At 42.6% G+C, this 20,360-nt stretch overlaps 1 protein-coding gene across 2 annotated transcripts in view; it reads right to left on the reverse strand.

Moving 5' to 3' along the window:
- Window positions 1–20,360, reverse strand: part of LRRC4C (leucine rich repeat containing 4C) — a 970,587-nt gene that overhangs the window by 696,128 nt on the left and 254,099 nt on the right. The window lies entirely within an intron of this gene.

Here is a 20,360-nt window from a genome sequence, read left to right on the forward strand (position 1 = left end):
GTTGGCATGACTTTCTCACCCATCCAATCCACACAAGCAAAGAAATCAAACCATAGATGTCCATACATAAAGTTATTTATAACAATGAAAAAGTACTGAACACATACAGAAAGAGAGGTGTAAAAAGTCATGACACCAGCTGAAATCCATCAGTAATTAGAAAGTCATCCTACCACTTATTCAAAAATAATATCAAATAGTTAAACTATTGTCCTATAAAAAGGTATGTCACACAAGAAACATCCCATGATGTGTAAAACCAGTGAGCTGTCTCATGATCTTCGCAACTTGATTTTTGTAAAAAATATTGATGCCATTGGATGCAGAAGAATTTCAAAACTACTGAGTGTTCCAGTCAGCTCTGTTAGGGCTATAATCCAGAAGTGGAAAGAAGAAAACGTCACCATAAACCGGCCACAACCAGGTGCTCACCGCAAGATTTCTGACACATACAAGAAACATCCCATGATGAATAAAATTAGTGAGCTGTCTCATGACTTTCGCAATTTGATTTTTGTAAAAAATATTGATGCCATTGGATGCAGAAGAATTTCTAAACTACTGAGGGTTCCAGTCAGCTCTGTTAGGGCTATAATCCAGAAGTGGAAAGAAGAAAACTTCACCATAAACCGGCCACAACCAGGTGCTCACCGCAAGATTTCAGATACACACAAGAAACATCCCATGATGGGTAAAACTAGTGAGCTGTCTCGAGACTTTCGCAATTTGATTTTTGTAAAAAATACTGATGCTATTGGATGCAGAAGAATTTCTAAACTACTGAGGGTTCCAGTGAGCTCTACTGGGGCTATAATCCGGAAGTGGACAGAGCAAAACTTCACCATAAACCGGCCACAACCAGGTACTCACCACAAGATTTCAGACAGAAGAGATAAATGAATTATCAGAAGAGTTATACAAGATTCAAGAACCACCTGTGGAGAGCTACAGAAAGGTCTGGAATTAGCAGATACAATTGTTTAAAGAAAAACATTAAGTAAATGTACCCCCCTTTAAAAAGGAATCTCATTACCAAAGTGGCACCCAAGAAACATCCCATGGTGGGTAAAACCAGTGAGCTGTCTCATGACCATCGCAACCTTATTGTTGCAAAAAAATATACTGATGCCATTGGATGCAGAAGCATTTCTTAACTACTGAGGGTTCCAGTGAGCTCTGTTGGGGCCATAATCCGGGAGTGGAAAGAGCAAAACTTCACCATAAACCGGCCACAACCAGGTGCTCACCACAAGATTTTAGACAGAAGAGAAAAATGAATTATCAGAAGAGTTGTCCAAGAGTCAAGAACCAACTGTGGAGAGCTAAAAAAAAAAAACCTAGAATCAGCAGGTACAATTGTTTAAAAAAAAACAATAAGTAAATGTACTCCATCTATAACCATCTATAAAAAGGAGTCTCATTACCAAGGTGCCACACAAAATACATTCCGTGGTGGCTAAAACCAGTGAGCTGTCTCACAAGCTTTACAAATGTATTATTGCAAAACATACAGATGGCATTGGGTACAGATACATTTTTAAACTACTGAGGGTTCCAGTGAGCACTATTGGGGCCATAATTCGAAAGTGGAAAGAACAAAACTTCACCATAAACCGGCCCCTACCAGATGCTCACTGCAATATTTCAGACAGAAGAGAAAAATGAATTATCAGAAGAGTTTTCCAAGAGTCAAGAACCACTTGTGGAGAGCTGCAGAAAGACCTGGAATCAACAGGTAAAATTGTTTCAAAGAAAACAATGAGTTATGCACTCCCCCTCCATGGACTGTCTGCACGCTCCTGTATGCACGCTCACCATGCAAGACTCCATTGCTGAACAATAAGCAGGTTCAAGCACTTTTAATGTTTACTCAACAACATTTAGACAAGTCTGTGAAATACTGGAGACTATAGTCTGGTCAGATGAAATCACAATTAAACTCTTCGGATGCCATAATACATATCATGTTTGGAGGCCAAAAGGCAAATCACCCCAAAACAACAACAATGAAGTGTGGAGGTGGGAACATCATGGTGTGGGGCTGTTTTTCAATGTACGACACTGGCAAATGTAAGAAGGCTGAATGGACAAATGTGCCAAGACATTCCTGATAAATATCTGCTGCAATCTACCAGGATGATGAAGATGAAACGAGGAGGAACATTTCAGCAATGATCCCGAACACACAGCCGAGGAAACTCTCAACTGGTTTCAGAGAAAGAAAATAAATCTGCTAAAATGGCCGAGAAGATCACCGGAACTGAATCCAACAGAAAATGTCTGGAAGGAACTAAAGTCCAGAGTTCATAGAAGGAGCTGGGACGTGAAGAGAGTGTGTGTAGAAGCATGGCCGAAATCCACCTGAGCAATGCCAGCAACTAGTGTCTCAATACAGGAGGCATCTGGAAGCTTCATCAACAGCAAAACTTTTATACAAAGTATTAAATAAATATCAGTAACATGTTCAATGTTTTCCCTGCGTCATTTCTCATTATTACACATAACTTCATTTATGGACATCTATGGTTATATTTCTTTGCCTGTGTGGATTGGATGGGTTGTTACTAACATCTGGTGAGAAATGCATGTCAATTTAATTAGAAAATGAGTGACGTATTCAATATTTATTCTACCTCTGTATATGGCCACCTAGTGGTTGTGATGTGAGTTGCAGCCTGTTGAAGGTTTTACTAATGACCACTGACTTCTTCAAGGGTATAAAAAGCTTATTTACATAAAGCTGAAAATCAAAAAGTAAAACTAAAGCATGATAGATAGATATCTCCAAATCAAACAGGCCGCTTGCAATAAAGTATAAGAATATGTCTACGGCTGTACCCCATCGCAGCCGCCATTGTGCCGGAGCGGCGGTGAGGGCATTGCTACTTTGTTTATAGACACATTCTTTTTCTGACATTTACATCCAATCGCTCATTTTTGTTGCACTTTGGCTCCTGATCGGATCCTCGGCTTCCTCGGTACACATTGCAGATTGATGGATCACGCTCATGTAGGCTGCCTCTTACAATAGCAGGTTGTATTTCAAGCCTTGTGGCAAATACACTGACTGCTGATCAAATCCCCCCTGCTGAAAACGTGGCGCTCCTTGTCAGTTCCCTTCTGTTTCCAGACAACCAACTCACAGCACTCTTTCGCTACGGCCCTTTGTTCCTTTACTTCCTCCTAGTGTGCCGGCTTCAAAGCGCCGAGTCTGGCAGTAGAGGGCTCAGAAGACTCGCCTTACACAATAATAAAATAGAAATGGAAGAAAGAGGCTATTTGCTTTGTTGAAACTTGAGTTTAGCACATACGACGAGGAATCTCCGGGAGGACAAACAAAAAGTTTTCCAAGACCGGAACAGCATGAGGTCCAAGAGAACATGATGAAATGTAATACGATCAATTTGCATAGACTATGGTGCTACATTCAAGGCCATGAGTATCTGATACACTAATTGGTCTTCTGCCATAGTAGAGGATATAAGAGGATAGGATGCACACACTTCTAGTACGTCTCCAGATGCAGGCTCTCATACTGCCATTGTACAGGTCACGGTTAACCCGTTGCTTCAGACCACCACCAATCTCGTCATCACAATCCACCATTCTACTTACTGCCTAAGGGCCATTCATGTTAGATTTTGGTTCTTCCGTTACTCTTCTCAGTTGGAGCCTCCAATGGAGCCATAGAGTTTAATGAGACATACAGTCATATGATAAAGTTTGGGCATCCCTATTAATGTTAACCTTTATTCTTTATAACAATTTGGGTTTTTGCAACAGCTATTTCAGTTTCATATATCTAATAACTGATGGACTGAGTAATATTTCTGGATTGAAATGAGGTTTATTGTACTAACAGAAAACGTGCAATCTGCATTTAAACTAAATTTGACAGGTGCATAAGTATGGGCACCCTTATCAATTTCTTGATTTGAACACTCCTAACTACTTTTTACTGACTTACTGAAGCACTAAATTGGTTTTGTAACCTCATTGAGCTTTGCACTTCATAGGCAGGTGTATCCAATCATGAGAAAAGGTATTTAAGGTGGCCACTTGGAAGTTGTTCTCCTATTTGAATCTCCTATGAAGAGTGGCATCATGGGCTCCTCAAAACAGCTCTCAAATAATCTGAAAACAAAGGATTATTCAACATAGTTGTTCAGGGGAAGGTACAAAAAGTTGTCTCAGAGATTTAAACTGTCAGTTTCCACTGTGAGGAACATAGTAAGGAAATGGAAGAACACAGGTACAGTTCTTGTTAAGCCCAGAAGTGGCAGGCCAAGAAAAATATCAGAAAGGCAGAGAAGAAGAATGGTGAGAACAGTCAAGGACAATCCACAGACCACCTCCAAAGACCTGCAGCTTCATCTTGCTGCAGATGGTGTCAATGTGCATTGGTCAACAATACAGCGCATGTTGCACAAGGAAAAGCTGTATGGGAGAGTGATGCGCAAAATGCCGTTTCTGCAAGCACGCCACAAACAGAGTCGCCTGAGGTATGTAAAAGCACATGTGGACAAGCCAGTTACAGTTTGGAAGAAGGTCCTGTGGACTGATGAAACAAAGATTGAGTTGTTTGGTCATACAAAAAGGCGTTTTGCATGGAGGCAAAAAAACACGGCATTCCAAGAAAAGCACTTGCTGCCCATAGTAAAATTTGGTGGAGGTTCCATCATGCTTTAGGGCTGTGTGGCCAATACCGGCACCAGGAATCTTGTTAAAGTTGAGGGTCGCATGGATTCAACTCAGTATCAGCAGATTCTTGACAATAATGTGCAAGAATCAGTGACGAAGTTGAAGTTACGCAGGGGATGGATATTTCAGCAAGACAATGATCCAAAACACCGCTCCAAATCTACTCAGGCATTCATGCAGAGGAACAATTACAATGTTCTGGAATGGCCATCCCAGTCCCCAGACCTGAATATCATTGAAAATCTGTGGGATGATGTGAAGCGGCTGTCCATGCTCGGCGACCATCAAACTTAACTGAACTGGAATTGTTTTGTAAACAGGAATGATAAAATATACCTTCATCCAATATCCAGGAACTCATTAAAAGCTACAGGAAGCGACTAGAGGCTGTGATTTTTGTAAAAGGAGGATCTACAAAATATTAATGTCACTTTTATGTTGAGGTGCCCATACTTTTGCACCGGTCAAATTTTGTTTAAATGCGGATTGCACATTTTCTGTTAGTACAATAAACCTCATTTCAATCCAGAAATATTACTCAGTCCATCAGTTATTAGATATATGAAACTGAAATAGCAAAGACCCAAATTGTTATAAAGAAAAAAGGTTAACATTAATAGGGGTGCCCAAACTTTTTCATATGACTATGGATTTGTAAAGGATATGGACTTCACTTAGACATTATTTTTCGAGCTGATAAGACATTGATGACCTATTCTAAGGATCGAACATGAATATTTAAGTCCCAGACAACCCATTTAAGAATCAAATTAGTTGACGTCAATAAGATGGGTCACACCTTTCCCATGTTATTGGAAAAGAGCGCTGGAGGAGGTGTAGTGGATGAGGTGAAGGTCTACCAAGGACAACGAGAAGAATGTGTTATTTGTTTTAGAAAAGATCATTGTTTGTTTTTTTCTTTTGGCCATTGCCATTAAAAATGACCCCAAAGCATAATAAATAGGTAAGAGGAAACAGGATAAAAAATTGTAACTATTGCACAGCACTCACCCGTTTTGTCTCTGCAGCTCCGCACCCGGTCCTCCGCTCTGCACTCGCTATATAATATGCCCTTCGAATCTCCTGGCACTGACTGGTCCTCAAGATCTGAATAATGCTCACCAATGACCATGTTCATGCCCCAAATGACCATGTGAGGACTAGTCAGCACCGGAAGGTCCATTCTGCATGTCACCTCGAAGACGGATTCAAAGCGAGTCAAGCACCGGGAAGGAGCTGAAAAGGCAAAGCAGCTGAAGAGCAGACCTAGGAATGTTGAAAAAATATTTTTAACCCCTTTCTTACCCTATTAAAAATCTAGAAAAATTGATCTGCGTGACTCAAATTCCAAAACAAATCGGAACCTACCGTATCCTACATTTTTGAAAAATTTTCAACAAATTTGATTTCTTGCAAATTGATTCACTTAGCTCTACTCCTCACATATTCTGTTGATGTTTGACACTGTACTGGTATAAGATGAAATACATTAAGTCTGCTAATGGCTCCCATTCTAAAAAAGTGTATTATATGGTAGTATATCTTTGTGTAAGAAAGAGTAGGAGGCCATGTTTTCCAATACAGGTTTAAAAAAAGAAGATTTGCCGATGTTTTTGACATTTGTTCTGTATATCGTGTGTTGGGTATATCGTGCCCTATGGATACTTTTAGTAAAGCTCTCGAGAACATCGTCAATGTATCGACTTTGCCAGCCATTTATAAATTCTTTTGACAAACATATTGCAGACCATCTATAAAACCTGCTATATATCTGACCCATCTGAATAGACCACTGATCAAAGAAAAAAGCAAAAATAAAGCTTTCAATTTTAAAATCCTGAATTCAGGGAAACATGCGATGTGAAAAAAACCTCGTAACCACAGAAGAAGAAGCTTCACATCATTTTCTAAGAACTTTCCATATGTAAAGCTCAACGGAATAAATGGCTCTATAATAATAAATAATAACTGTCCAAAACATGTCCTGTCCATGTCTTCATGTCATGATGACCCTTCCATTGTCTGTCCCCCTCACGAAAGCTCATGCAGCTTATGGGAATCTCACAGGGAATGCCGGAAGCGAGAGCCCTGAGTTACAGCAGCCGCAGCTACATATTCTGAATAATTGACTATTACAGTCAAGAATTGGCAAGGTAGATGTCGTGGAGAATCAGCGGATGTTCCTTCCTGAAAGATTATTACACATTTCACAAAATTCAGAGCCCCTAATAATATCTCAGAGTCAGTACCTGTATTAGTCACAAAAACGGCTAAAGGGAAATCCTCCCTCCTCTGCAATACTCCTTCAGGTGTTCAGACTCAGCCGCTACCAACAACTTACATGTTACATGTGATCACATACTATTCGGAACTTCTTATTGGCAGATAAATCATTTGTTGGATACTTATACAGTCGCAATAATGATCAGCATACAGACCCAACTAAAGAAGAAAATATTTACCAAAATCCTAAAAGCTTACACAAAGTGCTAAAAAGAGATAAGTAAATCGATTCCTTAAGCTGGTTGTCATTGTCTTTGGCCTATCCTTAGGGGTACTTTGCAAGTTGCGACATCGCTACTGCGATATCGTCGGGGTCAAATCGAAAGTGACGCACATCCGGTGCTGGTAACGATGTTGCAACGTGTAAAGCCTAGATGCGCCGATAAACGATCGCAAAAGCGTTGAAAATCGGTGATCTGTGTAGTGTCAGTCATTTTCATAATGTCGCACCAATAGGAGATACGATGTTGTTCCTCGTTCCTGCGGCAGCACAAATTGCGGTGTGTGAAGCCGCAGGAGCAAGGAACATCTCCTTACCTGCCTCCACCGGCTATGTGGAAGGAAGGAGGTGGGCGGGATGTTTACGTACCGCTCATCTCCGCCCCTCCGCTTCTATTGGCCGCCTCCCGTGTGACGTCACTGTGACGCTACATGACCCGCCCCATTAGGAAGGAGGCGGGTCACCGGCCAGAGCGACGTCGCAGGGCAGGTAAGTGCGTGTGAAGCTGCCGTAGCGATAATGTTCGCTACGGCAGCTATCACAAGATACAGCATGTGCGACGGGGGCGGGTGCTATCGCACTCGGCATTGCTAGCCAATGTCGCAACGTGCAAAGTACCCCTTAGGGTAGGTCATCAATTTCTGATTAGTGCAGGGGTAACACCCAGTACCCTGCTGTTCAAAGTGCCGCCACCACTGGCCGGAACTGCTCAGCTGTGGAGCTGCACACCTGTATAGTGGCCACGGCTAGGTACTGCATATCCACTCTCTATTTGACCCAGTAGTATGTGCAGTACGTGGCCCCAGCCACTATTCCGTCAGTGGGGCTGTGCTGTGCAGCTCATCAACTGAGCAGTTCCAGTGGACAGATGCACCTGGAGCAGCTGATCGGTGGAAGTGCATGGTATCGCAACTTCACTGATCAGACTGTGCTGAGCAGTTCCGGTGGACAGCCACTATTGGAACAGCTGATTAGTGGAGGTGTACAGTGTCACAACCCTCCTGATCAGACTGTGCTGTGCAGCTCATCAACTGAACAGTTACGGTGGACGGACACTCTTAAAACAGCAGATCGGTGGAGGTGCCTACACCGTGGGCAGAATTATTAGGCAAGATGTATTTTAGAGGATTTTTTTTATTATCGATCAACAACTATGTTCTCAATCAACCCAAAAGACTCATAAATATCAAAGCTTAATATTTTGGCAGTTGGAATGGGTTTTTTTAGATTTGGCTTTCTTAGGAGGATTCTGTTTGTGCAGGTGACTATTACTGTGCAGAATTATTAGGCAACTTAATAAAAACCAAATCTATTCCCATCTCACTTGTTTATTGTCACCAGGTAATCCAATATAACTGCACAAAATTTAGAAATAAACATTTATGACATGCAAAAACAAAACCCCAAAAAATTAGTGGCCAATATAGCCACCATTTTTTATGATGACACTCAGCAGCGACCATCCATAGATTCTGTCATTGCTTGATCTGTTTACGATCCACATTGCGTGCAGCAGCCACCACAGCCTCCAGACACTGCTCCCAGAGGTGGACTGTTTTTTACATTTTATGAGGGACCACAGGTTCTCTATGGGGTTCAGATCAGGTAAACAAGGGGGCCATGTCATTATTTTTCCATCTTTTAGACCTTTACTGGCCAGCCACGCTGTGGAGTAGTTGGATGCATGTGATGGAGCATTGTCCTGCATGAAAATCATGTTTTCCTTGAACGATACCGACTTCTTCCTGTACCACTGCTTGAAGAAGTTGTCTTCCAGAAACTGGCAGTAGGTCTGGGAGTTGAGCTTCACTCCATCCTCAACCCGAAAAGGTCCCACGAATTCATCTTTGATGATCCCAGCCCATACCAGTGCCCACCTCCACCTTGCTGGCGTCTGAGTCGGAGCTCTCTGCCCTTTACTGATCCAGCCTCTGGCCCATCCATCTGCCCATCAAGAGTCACTCTCATTTCATCAGTCCATAAAACCTTTGAAAAATCAGTCTTCAGATATTTCTTGGCCCAGTCTTGAGGTTTTATCTTCTGTTTCTTGGTCAGAGGTGGTGGTTTTCAGCCTTCCTTACCTTGGCCATGTCCCTGAGTATGGCACACCTTGTGCTTTTTGATACTCCAGTAACGTTGCAGCTCTGAAATATGGCCAAACTGGTGGCAAATGGCATCTTGGCAGCTTCACGCTGGATTTTCCTCAATTCATGGGTCGTTATTTTGCGCCTTTTTGGCCCAGCACGCTTCTTGCGACCCTGTTGGCTATTTGCCATGAAACGCTTGATTGTTTGGTGACCACGCTTCAAAAGCTTGGCAATTTCAAGACTGCTGCATCCCTCTGCAAGACATCTCACAATTTTGGACTTTTCAGAGCCCGTCAAATCTCTCTTCTGACCCATTTTGCCAAAGGAAAGGAAGTTGCCTAATAATTAAGCCCCCCTTATATAGGGTGTTGATGTCATTACACCGCACCCCTCCTCATTACAGAGAGGCACATCACCGGATTTACTTCATTGGTAGTTGGCTCTCAGCCTATACAGCTTGGAGCAGGACAACATGTATAAAAAGTATCATGTGAGCACAATACTCATTTGCCTAATAATTCTGCACACAGTGTAGTGACATAACCCCACTGATCAGACTGTGCAGCTCATCAACTGAGCAGTTTTGGTGGACAATGCATTTGGAGAAGCTGATCGGTGGAGGTGCATGGTCGCAACCCCACTGATCAGACTTTTTTTGGGGGGAGGTGATTTGTACAAATCAAATTGAAATTTTTTTGAATTTGCTTCGACTTGCAAAGCTGATAAGATAGCATTTTTTGAATCTTTTTGCCATGCAATATCCCATACACCCGGACAATTATGGAGTGACCCTTTAGCAAAAATTTGCAAAACTAAAGTTTCTTGCATGATGGCCGTACGTCATGACATTAGATCTAAAGTTCCATGGGAAGAAAGCAGTGACATGTCCCTATTTTTGAGCAAAGGGCACGAGGGTGGCACATGTGCCCAGCCTAAAGGTTATCATGATTTATCATCTGAAGACGTGGATCATCACCGGACATTGTGCATCACATTGCTGACTCACATTACTCAAAGCTGCAAACGCCTGTCATCACAGCAAAAACTCCATGTCACCCCTGTGATTGATAGGTGAGGACGATCTGACAGTGTTTAGCGTTGCGGCTGCCCTCAGCAATGTGATTAAATGTGCACTAAAATAGTGTTTGTGCCCTGCCGGAGCATTCTCTTCTGCTCAACCTCCTCATCTCCGTTGCTTTTACGGAACACTCAACGGCTTTACCACTTCTTTTTATTCTTTTCTCATACTTAAGACGACCTCCCCCCATATAAACATTACAGGAGCCATTGGATTTATCCATCAGTTTCTAGTTTCTTCTTTTTGCTAAAATCCAACTTAAATTGCAAAAATTAAATGGATACATTATTGTATTTTTTTTATAACTTTTTATTTTATTACATTTGTTGTTGCAAGTAACTACTTTATTATTCCAATCCTTGCCATAACCCTAGTCCCTATCCTATTGGCCCTGGAGGAAGAGATTTTGCACCCTGAAATCTTGGTGCCTGGGGTGACTGCCCTGTGATACCACCATGCTATGGCATTGGTGCAAATGTCAACGTCTCTTAATTTTGCCATAATTTTTTATTTGCAACAAATAAATTTGCCCAAATTTCAATACTGGAAAGCTTATAATTGGTTGGAAAATACATGTGGGGTAGAGAAGAGAGAGAACTCCACTGACCATAAAAGCTTACACTCTACAGGAGAAATAAGACCCCACTCACAATAAGAGCTTACACTCTACAGGAGAGAGAGGATCCTGCTGAACAGAAGAGCTTACACTCTACAGGAGAGAGAACCCCACTGACCATAAGAGCTTACACTCTACAGGAGAGAGAGGACCCCACTGATCATAAGAGCTTACACTCTACAGGAGAGAGAGGAGCCTGCTGACCATAAGAGCTTACACTCTACAGGAGAGAGAGAACCCCACTGACCATAAGAGCTTACACTCTACAGGAGAGAGAGGACCCCACTGATCATAAGAGCTTACACTCTACAGGAGAGAGAGGAGCCTGCTGACCATAAGAGCTTACACTCTACAGGAGAGAGAGAACCCCACTGATCATAAGAGCTTACACTCTACAGGAGAGAGAGGACCCCACTGATCATAAGAGCTTACACTCTACAGGAGAGAGAGGATCCTGCTGACCATAAGAGCTTACACTCTACAGGAGAGAGAGGATCCTGCTGACCATAAGAGCTTACACTCTACAGGAGAGAGAGGACCCCACTGATCATAAGAGCTTACACTCTACAGGAGAGAGAGAGGAGCCTGCTGACCATAAGAGCTTACACTCTACAGGAGAGAGGGAACCCCACTGACCATAAGAGCTTACACTCTACAGGAGAGAGAGGACCCCACTGATCATAAGAGCTTACACTCTACAGGAGAGAGAGGACCCCACTGATCATAAGAGCTTACACTCTACAGGAGAGAGAGGATCCTGCTGACCATAAGAGCTTACACTCTTTGCACAAATTTCAATACTGGAAAGCTTATAATTGGTTGGAAAATACATGTGGGGTAGAGAAGAGAGAGAACTCTACTGACCATAAGAGCTGACACTCTACAGGAGAGAGCAAGATGCAAGAACCCCACTGACCATAAGATCTTACACTCTACAGGAGAAAGAGGAGCCTGCTGACCATAAGAGCTTACACTCTACAGGAGAGAGATGACCCTGCTGACCATAATAGCTTACACTCTACAGGAGAGAGAGGACCCCACTGACCATAAGAGCTTACACTCTACAGGAGAGAGAGGACCCCACTGACCATAAGAGCTTACACTCTACAGGAGAGAGAGGACCCTGCTGACCATAATAGCTTACACTCTACAGGAGCGAGAGAGAGAGAGAGAGAGAGAGAGGACCCAACTGACCATAGGAGCTTACAACCTACAGGAGAGAGGATCCCGCTGACCATAAGAGCTTACACTCTACAGGAAACAGAGAGAATCCCACTGACCATAAGAGCTTACATTCTACAGGAGACAGAGTGTGCGCTGGGAGGATTCATGAGTCTGCAGTTACATTGAGTGACTGCAGACTTATCATTTTTAGACCGGACACCCTTTCAAAATGAGCATTTTATGAGTCCAGTTACTGAGAGCGTTCAGGTCACCAATATATTAAACCTTTGCCCACCCTCCCTGCCTGGATGACAGCTGCAGCTTTTCTGAGAGGGGTGAGATCTCAGCAGTGCGGAGGGAGATTGAGGATCTGTGAATAAGGCTAGGTAAGCAGAGATAGAAAAAAGTTTAATATAGGATTGGTGCCATTCTGTAGTAGATTTTCAGTGTAAATACACCAGCTTCATCAGGCACAATACATGTATGCAGCATGTGTTGTAAATAATGGTGATAGATTCTCTCCAAGGACTCCCATTTCTCATAAAACAAATTTATTATGTGATCACAAAATGATAGCAAAACCATCAACACATTGTAGTCCACATCACAGCCATTGGGTGGCCACAGATACTAATAGCATAAACAACTCCCGAGAGTGTATTCAAAACTTGGTAGGGGTCCCAGTGACCAGACCCCACGAATCCGTGAGTCTTTGGGATATGTGATAACGTTTAAGAACTTTTAAGAATAGGAATAACCTTTTACCACTCCTTATACATGACACCGTTTTGTCTTCTTGACAGCTCCATAATATGTTCTTTGTTTATTTGTTTATTTCTTTTGTTTTTATTTGTTGCTTTATTATTTCTGCACAGAATTTCCTATTTCTTTTCCATCCTTATTCCCAATCCTAACAGCCACCTTTCATCCCCACCCATTGTGAGTCCAGTGGGGGAATGTGGCGGCTCGATGTCCCTTTATCCTGTTTCCTCTCCGTCTTCCCCTGCTTTGCTGCACAGCATGATAACAAGTTAGCTTTGGCAGGAGCCTCACTCGGCCCATTCCTTCCGGCAGAGGTCAGTATGAATCCATCTGTCATTGAATTTTCCGTATTATCCGCACAGGGAAAGGAATGGAATACACATTGGCTTTCCAGTCACTGAGCCGAAGCTCCTCAGCCAGAAAGCATTAGCTTCTCTCATCCTGTTTGCTTTTGGTAAGTTGCCTAAAGCATCAGGTACAGGAACGCAATGGATTTTCTTTTTTTTTTTTTTTGCCAACCAAAGAGGTCTATTCTATATTTATTAAGAAATTGAAAAATTTCCTAGCACAATGTTAACCCTTTCTAAGAAGCAGAGTAGGAGATGTCCATATGTAGCGCATGACATGCGCGTTCAGACCTACGAGCGTCTTACGAGCAGTAAAAAACACCACAAACAGTAGTAGACCGACGAGTACACTAGACTCGCCACTAAACTAATAAACACAGAAAGAAAGGAAAGACAGACGGGGGATTACCAGAAAGATACAAAACACCAAACATCACCGTAGCAGACGACTCTATAGTAGCAGGTGGATGGGCATATGACTAAACCTTAGCAGTTCCTTCCACCAGGGTGGCCAGAGAAGAAATGATTCTAACAGCAGCAAGGTCTGCTGGGAAGACTAGATTATTTAACCTAAATGGGCATAGACTGAAAGCAGCAACAGCTGACCTGCTCTGATGAGAGCTGGCCCTAAACTGACCATGCCTAGTGAGTAGGCCAACAAGTTCACTAGACTCACTACTAAACTAATAAAAACAGAGGGAAAGGAAAGACAGACAGGAGATTAGCAGAAGGATACAAAACACAAACTTCACCGTTGCAGGTGGATGGGCACAGGACAAAACCTCAGCAGTTCCTTCCACCAGGGTGGCCAGAGTAGAAATGGTTCTAAAAGCAGCAAGGTCTGCTGGGAAGGCTAGATTATTTAACCTAAATGGGCATAGACTGAAAACAGCAACAGCTGACCTGCCCTGCTCAGAGTGGGCCCTAAACTCACCCTGCCTAGTGAGTAGGCCAATGAGTTCACTAGACTCGCCACTACACTAATAAACACGGAGGGAAAGAAAAGACAGACTGGAGATTAACAGAGGGATACAAAACACAAACTTCACCGTTGCAGGTGGATGGGCACAGGACAAAACCTCAGCAGTTCCTTCCACCAGGATAGCCAGAGTAGAAATTATTCTAACAGCAGCAAGGTCTGCTGGGAATGCTCGAGTATTTAAACTTAATGGGCATTCACAGAAGGATACAAAACACCAAACTTCACAGCTACAGACAGACTGCAAAGTAGCAGATGGATGGGCACAGGACAATTCCTAAGCAGCTCCTTCCACCAGGCTGGTCAGAGTAGAATAAATTCTATCAACAGTAAGGACTGTTGGGAAACTCCACTATTTAAACCTAAATGGGCATGGACTCAAAGCAGCTACAGCTAGCCTGCACTGCTATGAGCTGCTGGCAACAAAAACTGAAATTAACTCATAAGACGCCAAAGGAAAGGAAACCATGGAGATGAGAGGTTCCGTCCTAAGGCAGTCACTAGTCTCAAAACAGCAGGGAGATGACTGTGACAATTACAGGGAGGAATGCCCCAATGCTTTGATTGACGGCTGGCTCTGCAACGCATCCGGGCACTATACAGTATAGGCTGAAAGCGATGGCTGGAACTGCACCGTGCATTACTGAAAGATGCCGGCTCTGGGGAGGATATAAGTTCATTTTTTACCTGATAGTTGCACTATTGGGAGTAAAAGACATCCATGCATATCAGTCTCACAATAATGCACAGACGGGCCACAGCTCTCTCGACCCAAACACAACAGCCTCTCAGAAATATATGAAGCTCTCACACTCTGGTCCGGAGTGCAACAGCCAGTCCATGCTTTGTTGTCTGAGCTCAGTTCAATGTGCACAGACGCCTTAAGGTGGCCAGGAAGCATTGCAAGGCTATTTACTAGTGATAGGCGAACTCGCAGATATCCGGGATCGGCGGGACTAACTGGACTTAAAAAATTGGCTCCAGCCCGGAATTGATCCTGGATATCTGTCCGGATGCTGGTCCCCATATACGTCTATGGGGACCAGAATCCAGCGCTTAAAAATTGTGATAGAAGGAATAGGAGGATGGGAGCATGCGGGCTGTGCTTATCGAGTCTTCCAGGCCACATACTCTTCTTCTGCTCATTTACCTTCATGCATATTCACTGCTTCCCCCGCCCACCGGCAGTCCTGACTTTTGTGATTGGTTGCAGTCAGACACGTCCCCAGCCTGTGTGACAGTGCCTGACAGCAACCAATCACAGACCCAGTCTGCAAGTCACTATCGTATCAAGCAGATAAACCATATAAACATTGAAGAAAGAGGCTGCAATGCAGGCCCGGACATATCATTGGTGAAACCTTGTTGGCCGCACAGGGGCCTGGTGGTCAGGGGGCTCATTTCTACCTCTAAACCTGGCGGAATTATGCATTGTGATGAGCTCTTGGACTGCAAAATGCCCATATATTGTTTTTGCACAGGGGCCCTCTCCTGTGTCTGCCGGTGTGCATTGTTCACACAAGCGTTGCAGCCCGGGGGCGTGGATAGTCGTACCCCACTGATCTAATAATAATCCAATTACCATAGTATAAGATTTAGCATCATGCTGAAAAGATCCTGTGCTGATCCTAAAAATATATCTTATAACTGAGCTTGCAGAGTGATGTCCCAGCTGACAGATGTCACGGATGAGTTCTGATGGCCGCACCCGGTTATTATAGCCCTGTGCTGTTCTTTGCCAAGGATGTGAAGCGTTCTAGATATTATACCCAATCCTGATCACATGGCTGCAAACATGCACAGTGGGGGAAAAAAAGTATTTAGTCGGCCCCCAACTGTGCAAGTTCTCCCCCTTATAAAGATGAGATTTGCCTGTAATTGACATCATAGGTGACCACAACTATGAGAGACAAAATGAGAAAACAAAATCACCGCGTCTGATTTGGCAAGGTTTTTTTGGTGGAAAATAAGTATTTTGTCATCTAAAAACATAGAAGATTTCTGGCTCTCACAGACCTGTAACTTCTTCGTTAAGAGGCTCCTCTGTCCTCCACTCATTACCTATACTAAATGCACCTGTTTGAACTTGTTAACAGTATAAAAGACACCTTTCCACAACCTCAAAGAGTCACACTCCAAACTCCACTATGGTGAAGACCAAAGAGCTGTGGAAGGACACCAGAAACAAAATTGTAGCCTTGTACCAGGCTGGGAGGACTGACTCTGCAATAGGCAAGCAGCTTGGTGTGATGAAATCAATTGTGGGAGCAATAATAAGGAAATGGAAGACATACAAGAGCACTGATAATCTCCCTCGATTTGGGGCTCCAAACAAGATCTCAAAATGATTACAAGAATGGTGAGCAAAAATCAACAAGTTTCATCCGAATTATAGAAAAAAGTGCATTCTGAAAAAACTTTTTATGGACGTTCCGCGCTCAGACCAAAAATCCAGTTGTGTGAATGTACAGTGAAAATAATTTTTATTTACTACATGGAACTCGACATTGTCCGGACCGATGGGCATGTATGGACCAAACGCGATTCCTCCAGTGAGCTTGATAGTCAGATTATAGTAGGCATGGAGGTTAGCCCAGATATGCATATCAGCTAATTTTTAACATTAGGCCAAGATGCAGGGGTGCACAAATTTTTTTGCTAGGTCCTAGTGCACTGAAAACTGGATGACAGGTTTAAAGTAATTGTCTCAACAGAGCAGACAGACGTTAGAGAGGGGGTTCCCACTTCACCAGGACAATGCCGTTCTGCATGTGCTGCAAGATGCTGTGCATGAAAATCACTGCCCAGTGGCAGCTTTCCCTGTAAAATAATCTATTTCCTTGTGAAATCTGGTGCTATCGGTGATCGTAAAAAAATGCTTTCTCTGATTAAGTAGCTTGTGACTTTTCCCCTTGCAAAAATATATTTAGGTTATTCCTAAGTTGTAGCAATTTTTAAGTGCTCATAAAGGGTTATTCCCAAAGCACTAATCTATCCTCTATTGTTAGGATAGAGGATAATAGTGATGACCGAGCGTGCTCTGCGCTATTCGTTACTTGATTATCGCGGGTGCTGGCGTTTTAGAAATTTGGAGCCTGTATAATTCTTGGTTTTTATCGGCACCGACCGAATCCTACAAACGTTTAAATTGGAGATGGAACTAGTTTGATACTCTGATATTAGTATATTAGATACTAGTTTGATACTTTCTGGAATCCAGAAACTGCCTCTTTCAAGATGAAGCACTACAGAGCTCGGTTCCCAGGTTCCAGAACCTCATATTCAGGATCGCTGTGGATCCCAGAGGGAAGATTCCCCAACAATCAGTAAATTGGTAGCAATCCCGAGGATAAGAAAAGTCTTTTTATTTTAGGAGTAAGCCTTTAATGATGATTCCTACTCAGAATTATTCGTGTACACAAGGTATCAAACTAGTTCTAACGCCAACTTAAGATTTTGTAGAATCCGGTCGGTTCCGGTGAAAACCAAGAAATATACAATTTCTAACACTCTCCGATGGAATCTGGAGTGGATGTTTGTTTATAGACTTTATGAAGATAGGTGTTAGCTGCACACAATTAGGTGTTTGTAACAAAGTAGCAAATAGAACAATTCCTTATTCAAAAGGTTCTTTTGAGAATTAGCATACCCTATAATGTTTGGTAGTAGGCATGAAAATATTAGATAATGGATGGACTCTTTTCCTGCCCTCCTTATTACACAACATATCTGGAGACGATTGACTGAAGATGACCAGGTTTAAAATAAAAACACAATTTGTTTGTATACTCTGTCGGGAGATGTTTATGGAGCATGTGTCTGTATGAGTCTATATGTGGACATTCAGTGAAGTCATCAGATGCATTTCTGTTTTTATTGTATGATGTCGTAATATTCTACATAATTTGTATAGTGATAAATTGGATTTCCTAACCAAAACTGCATAAAATTATAAAGGACATACAGTCATATGAAAAAGTTTAGGCACCCCTATTAATGTTAACCTTTTTTCTTTATAACAATTTGGGTTTTTGCTATTTCAGCTTCATATATCTAATAACTGATGGACTGAGTAATATTTCTGGATTGAAATGAGGTTTATTGTAATAACAGAAAATGTGCAATCCGCATTTAAACAAAATTTGGCCGGTGCATAAGTATGGGCACCTCAACATAAAAGTGACATTAATATTTTGTACATCCTCCTTTTGCAAAAATCCCAGTCTCTAGTCGCTTCCTGTAGCTTTTAATGAGTTCCTGGATCCTGGATGAAGGTATATTTGACCATTCCTGTTTACAAAACAATTCCAGTTCAGTTAAGTTTGATGGTCGCCGAGCATGGACAGCCGCTTCACATCATCCCACAGATGTCAATGATATTCAGGTCTGGGGACTGGGATGGCCATTCCAGAACATTGTAATTGTTCCTCTGCATGAATGCCTGAGTAGATTTGGAGCGGTGTTTTGGATCATTGTCTTGCTGAAATATCCATCCCCTGCGTAACTTCAACTTCGTCACTGATTCTTGCACATTATTGTCAAGAATCTGCTGATACTGAGTTGAATCCATGCGACCCTCAACTTTAACAAGATTCCCGGTGCCGGCATTGGCCACACAGCCCCAAAGCATGATGGAACCTCCACCAAATTTTACTGTGGGTAGCACACTGTGGGTAGTTAAATCTCTGAGACAACTTTTTGTATCCTTCCCCTGAACAGCTATGTTGAATAATCTTTGTTTTCAGATGAGAGTTGTTTTGAGGAGCCCATGATGCCACTCTTCATGGGAGATTCAAATAGGAGAACAACTTGCAAGTGGCCACCTTAAATACCTTTTCTCATGATTGGATACACCTGCCTATGAAGTTCAAAGCTCAATGAGGTTACAAAACCAATTTAGTGCTTTAGTAAGTCAGTAAAAAGTAGTTAGGAGTGTTCAAATCAAGAAATTGATAAGGGTGCCCATACTTTTGCACCGGTCAAATTTTGTTTAAATGCGAATTGCACATTTTCTGTTAGTACAATAAACCTCATTTCAATCCAGAAATATTACTCAGTCCATCAGTTATTAGATATATGACACTGAAATAGCAAAAACCCAAATTGTTATAAAGAAAAAAGGTTAACATTAATAGGGGTGCCCAAACTTTTTCATATGACTGTATATGTAACAGAAGGCCCCCGTCCAAAAAAACCACAGTGTTTCTATGTAAACCTTTTGAGTTATAAATCAGAGAGGGGCAGAGGTCGGTGCAGTTGTTGATGTGAGAATACCTTGTAAAATAGTAAATTATCGCGTTCTCCTCAGCGGCCACTAGGGATAACTTACTGTATATAAAAGTATACAACCCCACGGGAGCCGGACACCGATGGCAATATAATGTGACTTTACAAGCAGAGAGTTTAGGACTAGTGATGAGCGAGTACTAAAAAGCTCGGGTGCTCGAAGCTCGGGCCGAGCCTCCCAAGATACTCGTGTACTCGGCCCGAGCAACGAGCCCAATGTTATCCTATGGGAGACCCGAGTATTTTTGTGAAATGACCTCCCGGCAGCATGGAGAAACCCTAAAAATGTCACAAAAGTCTCAGAAGAGTGCTCAAATGACATGGCAACAGCATGGGGAAGACCCCTTGAAGCATTTATCACTCAAAAGTCACAGCTGTGAACAATTTTGTCCGCGTTTTACGCCATTTTTACGGACTCACCAGAAAACCTTCCAAAATGACCCCAAAATGATTTTTCATGGCGGAAATGTTAAGGGCACATACCCAATAGTGAGATAGAGCTGGTGTATGTTACTTTTTGAGATCAATACATGAAAGATTTTACGTGAAAACATTGTGTGGCACTCCGATGTCCCTGAGAAGAGACGTACATGAAGGCCTCTTGAGTCTAATGTGCCCATTTTGAGGAAGTGAGTCTTTGTAGTATTTTCCTTTGCCAGGGCAGTCCTAAATTGTGAGGTTCACCAATGCCCCTGCATACAGACGTGCATGAGGGCCTGTAAACCTGAAGTGCCCATTGGAAGGAAGTGGGTGTATTATAGTATAGCCCTTAGGCAGGGCAGCCAAACATTGGGAGGCTCCACGTTGTCCCTGGATAGAGACGTGCATGAAGGCCTG

This window comes from Anomaloglossus baeobatrachus, chromosome 10, assembly GCF_048569485.1.
Source record: "Anomaloglossus baeobatrachus isolate aAnoBae1 chromosome 10, aAnoBae1.hap1, whole genome shotgun sequence".
Taxonomy (NCBI): Eukaryota; Metazoa; Chordata; class Amphibia; order Anura; family Aromobatidae; genus Anomaloglossus; species Anomaloglossus baeobatrachus.